Source organism: Centrocercus urophasianus, unplaced genomic scaffold (assembly GCF_019232065.1).
Source record: "Centrocercus urophasianus isolate 14NV4802_14NV808 unplaced genomic scaffold, USGS_Curo_1.0 seq_20, whole genome shotgun sequence".
NCBI classification, from domain to species: domain Eukaryota; kingdom Metazoa; phylum Chordata; class Aves; order Galliformes; family Phasianidae; genus Centrocercus; species Centrocercus urophasianus.
The window spans coordinates 16,455,059-16,470,047 of record NW_024884756.1 but is presented as its reverse complement, the minus strand read 5'-3'; the positions used below and the strand labels follow the sequence as shown (position 1 = coordinate 16,470,047).

The following is a 14,989-nucleotide window of genomic DNA, read 5'->3' as shown; positions in this document are numbered from 1 at the left end:
TCAACTGCAGTCCTGATGACTGGCAATCCTCAAGTGATTTTGCAAGGATCACTATTTTCTTCCATATCTGTCAAAGCGCCTGTTATGTGAGCCAAGTCTGCAGCTAAGTGCTGTTTCAGGTTAGCCCTGATCCATCAAAACTTGCCACTAGGAAATTCTGATCAACACTCACCAATCTGGTCTTACACAGCCAGTGTGAAAGTGAAGTTCACCATTAGTACCAGAGTTTTGAGATCCATGATAAAAATGAGCTGTTTGCTGTCTTTCACTCAAGAAAGCAGCACAGCCTGGCTTTCCAGGTTTCTTTCACCTTCCTTTCATACCAGGAGCAGACCTCATCAGCTGCTAGTCATAACTCTATACTCTCTCATAGTACACAAGAAACTCACTTTAGCTAGTGTTGCTGCAATGAAAAGACCAAAATCTTAAGAAACTCAGGAGCAGCATGACACTTGCCTTCCCTGGGAAGTGGAGCATGGAATATATTGCATCAGGCATATCATTTAGTGTTCACTGTCTTGAAAATAACTAAACAGTTTTCATCAATAACAAGAAAAATATAAAGTTAGCCTACAAGGAGACTGAAATACAGGCTGGAAGAAGGTACATATATCCTTCCTCTTCCTCTGAGCCAAGTACCACTCCTGGCAGGGATTTGTTTCTCTTCTTAAAAATCTCCAGTGATAGAAATTCTGAAATATCCTTCAGTCATCTATTCTAGCACTTAGTTAGCTGCGGAGCTAGTGGAATTTTTCCCAGTATCCCATCCCAGCCTTCACTGTGCAGATTTCAAATGTAATGCTGTTTTTTCTAGATAAGGAAACTACAGATTCACAGTGCCTGAGCAAACCATATCAGCCATCAGCAGTCCTACCTGTGAAGCCTTAAAACCTTCCACTGCTAGCCCTGTGCCACTGAATTAATAAAAAGCATCAGATGTGTAAAAAGCTTGTGGATTTGGTGGAAAATTGGAATAACCTAAAGCACTTAAATCTGACATTAGGAAAGGTGTGCCGCATGGGATCACATCAGTAAACTGGCATTGCCATTAATTCTACCATGCAAAAAAATGACTTCTGCAAAGAATGAATTCTGCATGTTCTAAGCAAACACTTTTAATAATACTTATGAGATGGTTCTATGCCTTCTGACTGTTATAGGCATTTCACAGCCTGGAGAACACACGTGCTGGAGACCTGTTTCCCACACTACTACTCACGCAGTAACACTTCCCTGCTCCTCCCCACTCAGATCCCAGGGCTCTGTACCTCCTCAGAAGCTGGAGAGATGCTTGGACAGAACACGAGGCCTGACAAATTCACTCCAGAATGCACCTGCTGAAGCTAATTAGATCACAGGAACATTTCCCAGGCTGTACACTCTGCAAGGAAGAAAAAAAAAAAAAAATACCCATAACATTATTAATTGCAAATGGTGGGGACCATGAAGCCTGAGTACATTTCTGCTGGACATTTCCCTGTGTAGGTATAAACTCTGCGTGAGAGCTGGCAGTGTCCAGAGAGGAAGCTGACTCCATCTAAAGAGGAAAATTAAAGGAAAATACACTGACTGCTCTCAGGATCAGTTCCTGAGACAAAAAGGCCCAATTTGTTTTCAAACAAATTTAGGATAATTGCCTTGACTTCAACAGAGCATTGTAAAAGCCAGTATAAATAGTGGAATGAAAGCAGGACAGCCTAAAAACATACGTGGATGGACATGGTGGGAACACTGGAGTTATCTACTGCTCCTCTTAAAATAACCATGGTTTGTCAACCAACATTGTAAGGAAGAGGGTTCTACAGTTTAAGCTAGAAAAAAAATGCATGCAAAAGCTGAAACAAGTCAGCTAAATAAAAGCAAAAGCAACCTCCTTCAATCTCAGGATGGTTTTAACAGCTAACTACAGAAATGATTTGCAGACCTTCCATTCAAGTGAGGGGGAGGGAAGGGGATGGCCGGCAAGATGTCTGTGGAATGTACCGCAAACAATGCTGCAGTAAAAGACACTCTTGTCCATCTAAGGTACTTAATAATAAACAGCAAAACAACAACCGAGTCAGTTTAAAGGAAAGTATAAGAACAGTAACTGCTCAGCATTTTATTGATTTACTTACATTTAGAGATCAAAGTCTCCAGACTCCAATTCCTCAGTGGTATGGAACTCATGCCTACACTGTGTAGCGAAATAAAACCCACACGGGGAGCTTACTAAAAGCTGCCATTACAGTTTGGGTTTGCATGAGCTGGCATTGCTCACCTTAACTCATACTTTCCCCTTTGCAGAAAAGAGCAAAGCAGTGCTGTGGGCCCACGTGTGCCATGGACACGAAGCCAACAGTGCATTGCAGTCTGCCAGCTGATGGCGAGCACAGCTGGCTGGTGATTAAAGTGGCATCGGGAGTGCTGTTTGTTCCACTTATTTGCAGATTTAAGGGAACTTTAAAGCTTCGGTTAGATGAAATCGACTATCTCAGAACTACTAAGTTTTATACTAGTACTGCTCAAGGGAAAGAAACCAAAATAAATCATTAAAAAAAAAAACAACATACAGAAAAAGGAATGCTTCTTCCATAGATGTTATGAACACGTGCGCACACACACACACCCATTCCTCCTTCCTTCTGAACTACAGTGAAAGCGCAGTTTTATTTTCCTGAGCACATAACTTGTCCCCATCTGGTTCCATTTTTTACTACTTTCTTCTTTTGGTTTCCTTCTCTCCCATTCCAACCCATATTTACTTCCTTTTGTTTAGTCTGTATTCCTTATTCCCTCTTCTCTTTTTGCAGATTTCCTTTTTAATTTGTTTGGGAAAAAAAACATTCTTGCTCTAATTTTCTTAACCCAGGCTGGTGCAAGGGGCCCATCAGGAGACTCCTCTCCCATGCCCCTTCCCTCTTGTAGCCCTGGCTGGGCTTGCTCTTGGTACAAGGTGTGAAGCTGCGGGCTTCTTTATATAGAGAAGTGCACCAGTCTACTTTTGAATTCAATTTCAAATACCTAGTATGAACCACTGTGTGGAAGGTCAAATATATTATTTACAAGCCATTGTATGTAATTTAAAACAACTCCTAATCTGTATGAGATGAGCCACTATAAAGCAGGATTAGGTTGAAATTAAAACGTCTGCAATGGGATTTTATTAAATTGGTTTTAAATTACATTCTTAGTAATACAAAGCCGAAGATTAGAAATCTTAATAGAGCAGAAAGACTGCTTTGGGACAGAACTGTGGCACTCCTTACAAATCATGCTAGATTCGCAGAAGCAGAGGGGCCCAGCAAAGGCCAGAGACTGCTGCTTGCAAAACTCTAAAGCTCAAAACAGTAAGCTCCACAAGGCTGCCCAGACACCAGGCTCTGCAATTTCCAAGTAAGAGCATCCTTGTCCCTGATGTGGGCTACGTGCACATCCTGTGCCACTTCCTCCACCCCCACACTGCCAGGAGCACGTGCACCTGCACCAGGCTGGGGGGGGTTTCTCACTTGTGGGACTCAACCCCAGGGGGCTCATCCCATCTTATGATCATTGCTATACTGCCCATGAAAGCCACGCACCACCTGGCCTAACCAACCTCATGGGATAAAGGATTGTGTTTTTGCTGAAGTTCATATGCACAAGAGGAAAGATTTCCTTCTTTCATTCATTTCCAGGGATCTCTCCCATTAGCATGATAGAGATGGAGAACTGTGTAGTAAACTTAGCTAAACCTCCACTGCAAGGTTTATTTCAAACTCTGTGAAGTACTACTAAAATACTCTGTATTTTGTCATCAGTAAGTTTATCTTCTTCTCAACTTTCACTTTATGTTCAGCAACTTTAGTTAATCACATTTTTCTTAGTAATATTTAAAAATAATGAATACATCTTTACATAGGGATACAAACTATACATCCCTCCAAATGTGCTCGCTGTGAAAGTTCCAAGTGCTGCAGCAACAAACCAGTGCCATTTCCTGCCCAACACAGGGGGCTCCCAGGCCAAAAAGCTTCCAGCACAGCAGAGCTGAGACAGACCTCCTCAACAGATATCACAAAGAATGAGAAAAAGCTTTAAGAAGAGAATACATCAATAATATCAAACAGAACAGCTATAAACTCATACCAGCCAAAATGACAAAGTTCCTGCTACAATGAAAAGCATTAACCTGTTAGAAAATAAACAAAACAACCAGGCATCTGTTGATTATATCAAAAACTTCAAAAAGCCAGAGATATTCTTTGTATTTCTACCAGGATTCAGCTCTATGCTGCCATCAAATAGCAAGGCAGGCTCCCAGCTTCTCACAAACTCACAGAAAACCTTCTTCCTATTTTTGCCTGTGTAAGGCCCTGCTGCAAAGTCCACCTTGCCCGCCAGCTGCTAACACAAGTGCCTTGCTAACCGCTTCATAGCTTCCCACCTCACCAAAACAGTGAAAATCAACAAGTGGACCCCTCCCCTCCCCCCCCCCGCCCCTTAGGATGGTTAAAAGGCATTTTAAAAAGACTAACCTGTGCTATTAGAATTTGGTGGAGGTCACGGAGCTCTGAACTTCCCCAGTCGCTTCAATCTCGTTTCCTGTAGAGCAGCACGTGACCCTGCGCTTCCTCACTGCACCTTGCTAAACTTGCTTCATTTACTTTTTGAAGCCCAATGAAGAAGCTGTCTTCTACAGCATGTTTTAAAAGACTTCTGCTCCCATGACATGTTGAACCACTGACATTTGTACATACGCAGAAAGAGCCCTCCTCCGTTTCCTTCTGAGTCACTACACGACTCAATGGCCCTTTTTGTACTACTTTTGTGTATTAATACCAAATCCTAAACGTGATTCTATTACAATATGTTCAACTCCCATCTCTCTCTTTTTAAAGAGGAAAAAAATGCAACAATGGAGAATGTAATTACACTGAATGCATGGGAAATTTTAGTTCAAGGCATTCATTTACCAGGCTGTCAAGTGGGAAAAGTATTGATGTATCTACTTTGAATAGTTGCACTTAGTGTAAATTTTTAGAAATATTTTTTGTTAGAACACGGCAAACAATTTTCATAGGAGTTTCAGTCCTATGGGAAAGGGTTTATGACTTTGGAAGAGCAAAGATTCTCTTCTCAGCACTATGTATCCACATACTGTCATTTTAGAATGGGACAAACGGGCCTGAACATAGGTCATGAAAGGATGGATGGTAAACTCATGGATCAGATGAGTAAATTTACAGAGCTGTAATAGTCAGTAGCCTTCAGAAATTAACACTTCGATTTTTCTTTTTAATCCATGAAATCATCACTGTCAGTCAGCAGGGAACAACTGCTGGCACAAAACTGGCTGCAGTGCTACCAGACTACAACGCAAACCCAGAGCTTACACAGAGAAGCCCAGAGCAAACCAACACAGGATGCTTCTGTGCATGCTGTTTGGTGCATTTTACACAATTTCTAAGCGCATGACAAGATTTCCACTGAAAACGACATCTTCTAAATTCAACTGCACTAGATGAAGACCTGGTTGTTGCGAGCGGCCTCCGATGAACACCAACCAGGGGTCACCCCCAGGTCCACTCCCCACAGGCTTCTTGCTTCAACCAAACAAGTCAAATGAGCTCAAATTCCTTCTGTTTGTGGTTAACATGACTAGTTCCGATGGAAAATGAGAGGGAATGGCTTGCAGGAATCCTCCTCCCCACAGAGAGGTGGGAGGAGCAAGCTGTGGCAAAGAGACAGCAACATGCAGTGGGACTTCACAGGCTGCCAAGATCTGCACTTGTGCTACAACAACCACTGACAATCCCAACTGCCCTCAAGCTGGCAGATACCATAGAAGATACAGATGAACATGGAGGGACAAACTCCAGAAAGGAGAATGTCTGTCTACCATAACAAGGTTTTCCAGTACAAGCACCTCAAATTTAAGGACCTACTGCAGCTACACATTGCACAAATCACATCTGCCTAATAAATGACGTGTATTTTAAATGCAGATATGCAGGGGAAACCCCCACAAAAGGAAATACATGAGTGAAAGAAGGACTACTCCATGAGACGGGTGCTCCCATGTGACACTTTCTGGGCACACAGAATCCTACTTGTGCATGCACCTCTGAGCTCCTGTGGTTGCAGTCCGAGTACATGTACAAACGCGTCCACAGATGCACCTGCTCTGCCCCAATTTACAACTTTGGGCCAACTGGCCAAAGTGAGATTAGGGTATTATTTACACTGGAAGACACTTGAGAGCACTGTATGATGCATGCAGCTTAAGCACTTTCTGGCACTGAGCGCTCAGAGTTATTATATGCCAGACCCTAGGCTTCAGAGGCACAGAGGGGAAGTTGAAGAGTTCAGGAAGTTGCTGTGTTTGTTCACAACACACTGCTTCATTGTACTCGTCTTCAGCTGCTCACCCAGCAGCTCCTGGGCTAACAGTTGTCACTGACAAGAGAGCTTATTGCTCCTTTTCTCAAGGGGCTATGTTTACAAAATCACTTTTAACAGGTTAATGCTGCATGAGGACCATGACATGTGCTACACCATGCCAGAGCAGTGCTTGGAGCCTCCGATGGGGGAAATGGAGTTCTATACTCCCCCCGGATACCCCTCTCCACATTGTTCAAGTTGCAGGGAATGCATTTTCTCAGTGAGCAACTCCTAGCCATCTCCTTCTTAAGCCATGCCCAAAGTGTCCTCCAGGGTGTCACTCCAGCCAGCGCACCTCAGTGTAGCTCCATGGTTTTCACTGGAGCTGCACATGTAGGTGTGTGACACCTGGGGGATTCACCAAGCCCACACAGCCTCCACAAGGCCACCAGGAACACCAAGGGATCTGTCAGTTCTGACTGCAGAAGGGAGGCATCTGAAGTCCTCTATTCATCGGCCATTTACTTCTCTGTCCTTGTCACAGATGAGGAATCTGTTGACTGGCACCTTTTGGAGGACTGTAGCTCCTCTGGGATTTTTGGTAGCTGTATTAGGTGGTAAGCCAACTGCTTGTAACTGACACTGAATCACACTTCACGTATATGCAAGACAAAACCACTTTATCTTCTGAGAGGAAAGCCCACCTGAACCTCTTCCTTTCATGCACCTAGGTGACTAATAAAATGTGCCCATAACATTGTAAATGGCAAAAGTTGTTTTTAAGACTCTAAATTGACTCCCCACCACTTGTGACTCAATCAGTGTTTGATTTACCAAAGAGGATCACCCCAGCTGCAATAGTAAGTTGCACAGTGGCCTGATAGATGAACTACACCAGGATGTTAATGGTTGTGGCTGTAGGGCCTTTTACATAGATAATTTACTGTCCTGCGCCAGCTATGGGGTTCTGAGAGGCTCTGAGGTTTTAGATTAGAAACAGGCATAGCTACATCTCAACACATTTGATGATTCTTGTCCAGGTGATACAAACTAATGGAGCATGCTGAATGCCACAATTCAAACTCACACATCACTGGCCTTACAAAAATAGGCACTATTTGTAATATAGAATCTCACCTATCTCACTGATATGGCCATATCTGCACACACACACAGCAGTGGATTCTGTGAAGAATGTTTTCCATCTGGTACCTGTCACCAGCAAATACAAGCTATTAACGTCCCCGTGACTGGGCAATACAATCTGTACTGCTCCTGACCTCGAGCGGGCATAACACCTGTGAGCACAAGAGCACATAGTCATACAGGGCTGCTAAAACAACTACAAAAATCCCAAATCTGCTTGCCAAATCACAAGAGCTCAGCAGTAACAGAGAGGTGTTCAAACTTCAAAGCAGGAGCACAGTCAGCAAGAGTTTGTTGAAAGAATTACAACCAGGCATGGAAACTGGGACTTCTCAGTAGCATGTAATCCCTGCTGTTTCCATTTCCTCTTCCTCATTATCAGCACAGACGGGGGCTGAAGATTAGTAAACAGTGGGTGTTTGGGGTGAATTAGAGCATGTGTGATATAGAGCTCGCTATCCTGGTGGCATCAGCGTGACTTCGCAAAGAGATGTAAATATTTAATGGTGCCCACTGTCTCTTCAGAACTATGGAATATTAACACTTCCTTGGAGGTAACAATGATGGAGGAATCTTACTAGGACTCCATCTTGCCCTTCATGTAGGACATGAACAAAGTCTTACAGCCAAGACTTCCCTCCTCCATAGCCGTCTGTGGAGAAGATGAAAGCTTCTCACACTGCTCCTGTCCAGTCTAAAACCAGAAACAACAAACTCTGGGACAAAAACTTCAATGTAAAGAAATTCCTTTCTTCTGAATAGAGGAAAAAAAATACTTCCAGTGTAATCTTTAAAGGTTCCCAACCTGCTAGGGTGTTGGGCTTTTATAACCATTATACCTAGACAACAAATGCAAAGGCAAGCAAACTAGTAGCACAATTAGAAATTATTCTACTTTTCTTTAAGCATTTACTTTTTAAGTGGGGTCTCTTCTCTTCTTTGCCCACCGCCATAAGGAACAGTCTTAGAAAAGATTCTCTCTTCTCACACCCAAAATCTGATTTCAGCTGTCATTTCAGGTATTAAAATGCCACTGCCACGTAACTAACAAAGAACAATATTCCCCTACATTGACGTATTCACAGTTTTGAAGAGGAATCTGAAAAAGCAGGAAAATTCTAAATTATTTTTTCTGTTCTTGTTCTCGAGTCTACATAGAACTAACAGCTGCGTGTGAGAGATGTTATATATTCAGCTATTGCCCTTGCTTGTCACAGGTTATCCTTTCAGGAGACAGCTATGTAAATAAAAGCCATTAGTAAGAAAACACAATATGCCTAGAAACACCTACTAATTTCTTGACTTGAGAGAGAACTCCTGAATTGACAAACTGTGCTCTCAAAGTGATTTGCTTGTCCGGCCCCCAGCACCCCTGGCAATATTGATATTAACGGACTCCTGAGGAAGAGTCCTACTCTGCTTCTTTAATTAGGATAAAGCAATCACAAGATACATTGTAAGAAGGTAACTATTCTGCAGAAGTTTCTTCATATCACTACAGAGAAATCAAATATTTAGTTTGTTCACAGGAACAAAAACAAACAAGCAAACTTCTATGAAAAGGAACCTTACTGCTGGCTGCTTATAATACTCAATTTCACATAATACCTTGTTTCTCAGTTTGTGGCCTTTTTACACAATAACCTTGAGACATGGTTTCCCTCGGACTCGATCAAAGAATGAGATTACACAACAGACGCACAAACAGAAAACATTTGCTGTCTTTCCAAAGAGTATTTTCAACAATTCTTACCCAGTGAAAGCCACCTAGCCATTTTTCCAGAACAATGTATTACACCTCATCAGAGGCATGCCTACTGCCTAATTATCTCTCTCAATATATAAGCACTGTTATGATGGTGATAATATCGGATATTTATTATTGAGCAATTTGTCTTTAGCTATTAACATGAATTTTAAAGTTTATGAAGCGTCAGGTATGAACCATATGATGAAGAGTTTTTATATACCTGGTTATTTCAGTAGAAAATACTGTTTTAAAAGCAGTTAACACAGTTAAATTGAGTAATACTTTATACTCAACTTCCCATCAGCATTTGTGCACGTACACTCACACACAGACAGGGGAACAGCGCAAAATAAATCTGCACCCAAGAAGTAGCGATCTACTACAATGGCCATACATTTTAAAGCAACAGAAACAGCATTTTTTTGATGAGACCAGGTTTCCAGCTGACATGGCATACAGTCTGAAAGTGTTACCTCTGTACCAAGTTATATTTTCTCTTCAAGTGGGATGTCTCTATCTAAATGTCTGTAGCTAAAAGTGCTTGCATGAATTGGAGCTTAACATATAAATTGAAGACTATTAAGATGCATGACAAACCATTATTTTGCAAAAAAATTGCTATCAAATTCTGTGTTCTTATCATTTGATTTTTTAGGGGGATTTTGCCTATTATTTTTGATTGTAAATCAAGACCCTTTTTTCTCCATCATCTGTTCAACACATGCAATTATGAAATCCAAGCAACTAGTTTCATTTTTGAAAGAGGTCTGCTACTTTCATATAATTCATTTCCTCCTCTACATTCTGGATGCTCATAATAGAAGCACTGAAAATTTGTGATTATCTACAAAATAGAAAGGGAGCTGACAAATAGCAGGCTAATACAGGAGTACTTACTGGCATTATTTCACTGGCGTAAAGATCTGCACGCAATGTTACAGCAGCAGCATCCTACCCAAAGCTCATGCCCGTTTCTTTGTTTTGTTGTTTGTTTTTTAACTAAGTCCTCACGAGCAGGAACTTTAGTCCATTTTTTACATTTTTCCCATGGGCGGTATTTTCCACATCAGGAGCCTCAGATGCCAAATATAGACACAGATCAGAGTCTGTACATACTTGCTGGGTGATTATAAACCAGTACCAGCTCCTCTGCTGTGTAGCGGATGAGACTTGCTACTCTTCGCACATGTCCAAGTGCCAGCAGCTCCACACTGAGCAGAGGTGCGCCCAAGTAAGGAGAACAAGATCACATCACATACAAGATGGGATCGTGGATTTTTCTTTCATTAACACTTATCAAAAAAGAATATTCTCCCACGAACAAACAGGAGAAAGGGAGGCTCAATTTATGAATACGTATACGCACTGCCATAATCTCAGTTAACTATCTGTGCTATCCCTAGGAATTAGTGGAGTTGATCACTATGAATGAGAACACTAGCCAAGCTAACGGAATTTCAGACTCCATGAGAGGCACATGAAGACAAGTCTTGAATCTGAAGCTCCCTGCTTGCTCAGGAAAGCCAGCGCTGCCGCTGCCCCTCACATACATGCAATTGCAGCCCCCTGGCAGTTGCAGGGGCTGCATCCAGAGAGCTCACGGTGATTTCAGAGCCATCAGGGTGCACCATCAACCCACATCCATCACCTGGCTGCTCCACAGTGCCTTCCAGTCTGAAGTTGCTCCTCAACATCATTTTGAGCAGGAACCACTGTAGACTTAGGATTACCAACTTATTGCAATTACACTACACAGAAACTGATAGAAAACAGTGATGTTTATTTCCAACTCATCAAGCTTAGAGATAAATTGCTGATCTAGAAACTAGTCTCCCTATACTGCTATGGCTCAGCTGCTGCCATGAGGCTGCACTGACCAGACACAAAGCAGCCCCTCTGCCTCACAGCAGGTTAAGGATGCCAGCTCTCCTCACACCTTGTCATGTTAAGATAAGCTGGGTTTCTGAATCCATGACCATAGAGGTCAGAATAAGCTCCCAGTTTCACTAGCTGAGAGTAAAAGTAGGGGCTGCAGTTTAGTGCTCTGGCTTGGAACAGCAGAAATCCCACAGAAGGCTATATAGAAGGCTATAAGTGCACTTTTAATCACTTCTAGTCATTTTGGTAGAGCCACATGCCTGTGGGCCAAGTCCCAGCAGAGCCAGCCTGTCACAGAGCAGGAACATCAGGCAGCACAGGGAGGTGATGCTGTGCACCACAGCTCGCTGTGTGAGCCCAAAGGTGCTGCTGTAGCCACCTCCTGCGCTGCCAGCAGGGGCTTGGCTATGGCAGCTGTTACACAGGCTGTTTGCTCCTGCTTCAGGTTCCACTGTTAGCACTTTGGAGCTAGGTAAACTTCGTGACATATTTAACTTCAGGCCTTTTGCTGCTAATTGGGACAGTTCTCCTAACTTTTAATGAGAAAGCTAGTGCACCACGGTGCTCTTGGGAATGCTGGTTTTGGCGACCTTTGAACACTCAAACTAACTACTTCCATAATTATATTTTTAAGAATAGTTAAAAAAATGGTCCCTAATTTCACATCAGGCAGGATTCCCTAGTGACAGGGTTGGAGATCCAGCACTGGTGTACATTACAGAAAACTCCAGTGCTACCAGAATCACATGCTCTATTGAGAAACAAAGGAATCAGGACCTGAATATGCCAGAACTAAATACAGAGAAATGAGATTACAAATGGTGAAAACTTTACTGGATAGAGCTGAGGTGAGCTGCATCAAACGTGCCTGTAGACTGTAGTTTCAACCCCCTCCAAACAGTCACACACCACAGTGATAGCCCAATCCCTTGGAAGAAAGATGTTGAGGTTGTGGGAGCTTTGCAGCAGGAACAAAGTTATCCTGATTTCCAAAACTAAGCAGCTGCCCCAGTCAGAGGGAGCAACACCACACACACCTCAGGGACAACAGCCTGGGGAGCCTGGGGAAGAGGTGCCCTGATGCTGCCAAGGGCAGTCCCACCACAGTGCTCCTGTCCATCCTGCAGTGACCTCACATCATACCAAGGGCACGATGGGACCAAGGAGTGCCACTGCCTGCTGTTTCACAAGTTCACTGGTGGGGATTTTTGGTCTCTCCTCACTTCCTAAGGCACAGAGTCAAGCTTAGCTATGAAATGGCAGTGGGACACTTCCTTATCTCTAGATAAAAGGAAGAAGGTAAAAATACACTGTGTTCTTTTTACTTTCCCTTCTTGCAGGGCTTTTCCATTGTGTTTTTATCTGCTTCTGTGCATAGCTGACAGTGAAGGCCTTGGGAGCTGTTAAAACACCATAGTATACAGCATCACAACCACGAGTTCTTTAATGCCTAATCAGTCTCACTGATTAGCAAACAGTGCGCAAACAGGCTTGCAAGAGGAATAAAAGCTCCCAGCCTAAGCAAAGAGCAGTGTTATACCACTTTTATTGTAAGCAATTGTAAACTCTGTTATTGCTCCTAAGAGGAAACTTTCCTGGCAAACTTTTGAAGTAACAAAAAGCAGAAGACGACAGTTCTTTCCCCTGGAAGCACAATGTCCCTTAGTGTTCTCGCTTAAGTACTGTGCATGATGACATCCAACTGCCTTTCACCCTGCAATTCACTTGCATTATAAGGGGTGTTCCACTAAACAACTAGCATATTTTAGAAGAATAAAGGATGAACCTGTCCAGTTTGTCAGTTACAGAATATCCTATTTTCTAGTTCCCTATAGCAGCTAATGTCTTCCTCCAACTCCAATCAACATGCATGAACATATGCACGAATGGAAAAGAGTAAGCCACAGTAAGTCTTGGAGATATCAAGCCTGTAAAGATCTGCTATGAAAAGCAAAACCAAAGGATGAGGAAATAAGTATTCCTCTGGATTCTCTTAAGAAGGCATTACTTCTGCATTACTGCATGTAAGCATGCAGTATACCCCAGGATTTTGCTATCAACTAAATTTTATTTCATCCTACTAGAATAGAAAATGCATTTTAGAGAGCATTAAAAAAAAAATGCATCCCTATCTCAGAAGTCCTGAATCTAAGGCAATATGTACAACTATAAAAAAAAAAAAAAAACCACCAAGGAGCATGTAAGTGAATGGAGATGCAGAAAAAAAGGTCAATACATCAAGTCATGCAAACTCACTATGTGCATGACCAAGGGCTTTGTTTACTTGCAACATACACAGAACACCCTTTATAGTTTACATTCGATACTTCCTTTTAAAACTCCTTCAAGTAACTTGAAATGTTAAAGTAAGGAAGAAAATTCTCTGTCTTTCCCTGCATGGAAATACAAAACAAACATTTGGAAATACCCTGGGCCTCTTGCTTTGTCCAGAGAAGGCTCTCAGATAGCAGTGAAGTGCTTTGTAAAAGTAATCTGCCCCAGTCTGTAACAGTTATGATGTTAACAGACTTGGTAGGAGCTGAGATGAAGTTCAGCTTGTGTCCAGCTTGCTTGATGTTCCGTGGGAGACTGCGCAAGAACTTCCTTGCTCCTGTACGGACTGCTGGAGATGCAGGACATCCCAGAACAGAACAGGAGACACTCCACTGCAGAAGGCCAAAGAAGTTAGAGAGAGTCTGCCAAGGGCCCAGGAGATGAGGCTAACAGAAAGCCATACAAACTGAAGGCTAGGAGAGGATGAGCTTTAGGAAATGCCACAACTAAGGCTATTCATGTGCTAGGCAAATCATAACCTGAGGAGAGCACTGACTAAAGTGACTGCTGTGGGAGGATCGATGAGATGGGGAAACGGAGGTCTGCAGAGCTTAGTACTGCTGATGCAAAAGGGTTTCCACACAGTAAGTGAAGAATACTAGCTGTTTTCTAACAGCCACTTCCTAGGTAGGAGGCAGGGGGAGAGAGTAACCAATTCCTCCCCTTCCTCCAAGGACATCCTTCCCTTTAATCACCTATAGTGATAAAAAAAGGGACCTAGCTAATGCTAGTTACAAGTCAGGCACCATTCTGCACAAGCTGCTTATATAAGGACAATCCCAGTTGGCACCAGTGGACCCTACAGTTCTGCCTCAGGCTGCTGGGGACCTGAGGGCTGCGCCGATCACCCGATGTAACTCAGAGGCTGCCAGACCGTGAGCTCATGAGGCCCTATCCACTGTTCTCACTCCCCAGAGATGGGGAGAAACCACTGATTGAAGGTAGTGAATCTCTGACTTCACTGTTCACATTGCTGCTTAAATGAACAAATAAATAAATAAAGAGAATGGAAGCTCAGGCAAACTCCTCTCTTGCTTTCTCATTCCAGGGAACAGATCCGAGCCACTAACAGAGACCAGAGTCTGAAGGGATATCCTACTTCCTGGAACTCATTTTACCATTTTAATTCCACAGAACAAGCACAGTAAAGATTGCGTGTTTTGCAGATTTGATATCACTGCAAAATCACAATATTGATTTTACAGTTTTTTGCCTACAGAGGTCTTTCAAACAGCAATGCAGAGAACAAGACGAGCAATCTGAAAACAAAAATCAAAGCCTGGATCAGAGAGCTCATTACGCAGTCTGTGACTTAATACCCAGAACTGCAGTGGATTAAGTCTTCTGTATTCCCTGAAGGTTCTGTGGGAAGGAACTCATGTTGCTAACCAAATCCCATGTTGTGCTGACAGCATTACAAACCCAGAGGCAGAACCTAGCTCTGCCAGCCTCGGGCCGCCCACACCAACACACTCTCCTTCACAGAGACCGTTCCATGGCCAAGAGACCTCAAATTGCCAGCTGTGCGTACTCCCAACG

The 14,989-nt window shown here is 42.9% G+C and overlaps 1 protein-coding gene across 5 annotated transcripts in view; it reads right to left on the bottom strand.

The window, feature by feature from the left end:
* The window catches only part of WIPF1 (WAS/WASL interacting protein family member 1), a 53,071-nt gene that overhangs the window by 28,341 nt on the left and 9,741 nt on the right, over nucleotides 1-14,989 (bottom strand). For 3 of the 5 annotated variants that reach the window (XM_042822634.1, XM_042822635.1, XM_042822632.1), the window contains exon 2: nucleotides 1,269-1,381. The exons of 1 other annotated variant lie outside the window; for it this stretch is intronic. The gene's annotated coding sequence lies outside the window, so the exon portion shown is untranslated. Of the gene's footprint in view, nucleotides 1-1,268; nucleotides 1,382-4,496; nucleotides 9,420-14,989 lie in introns of those variants that run through there. One more of the 5 variants, XM_042822633.1, reaches the window with a different exon arrangement.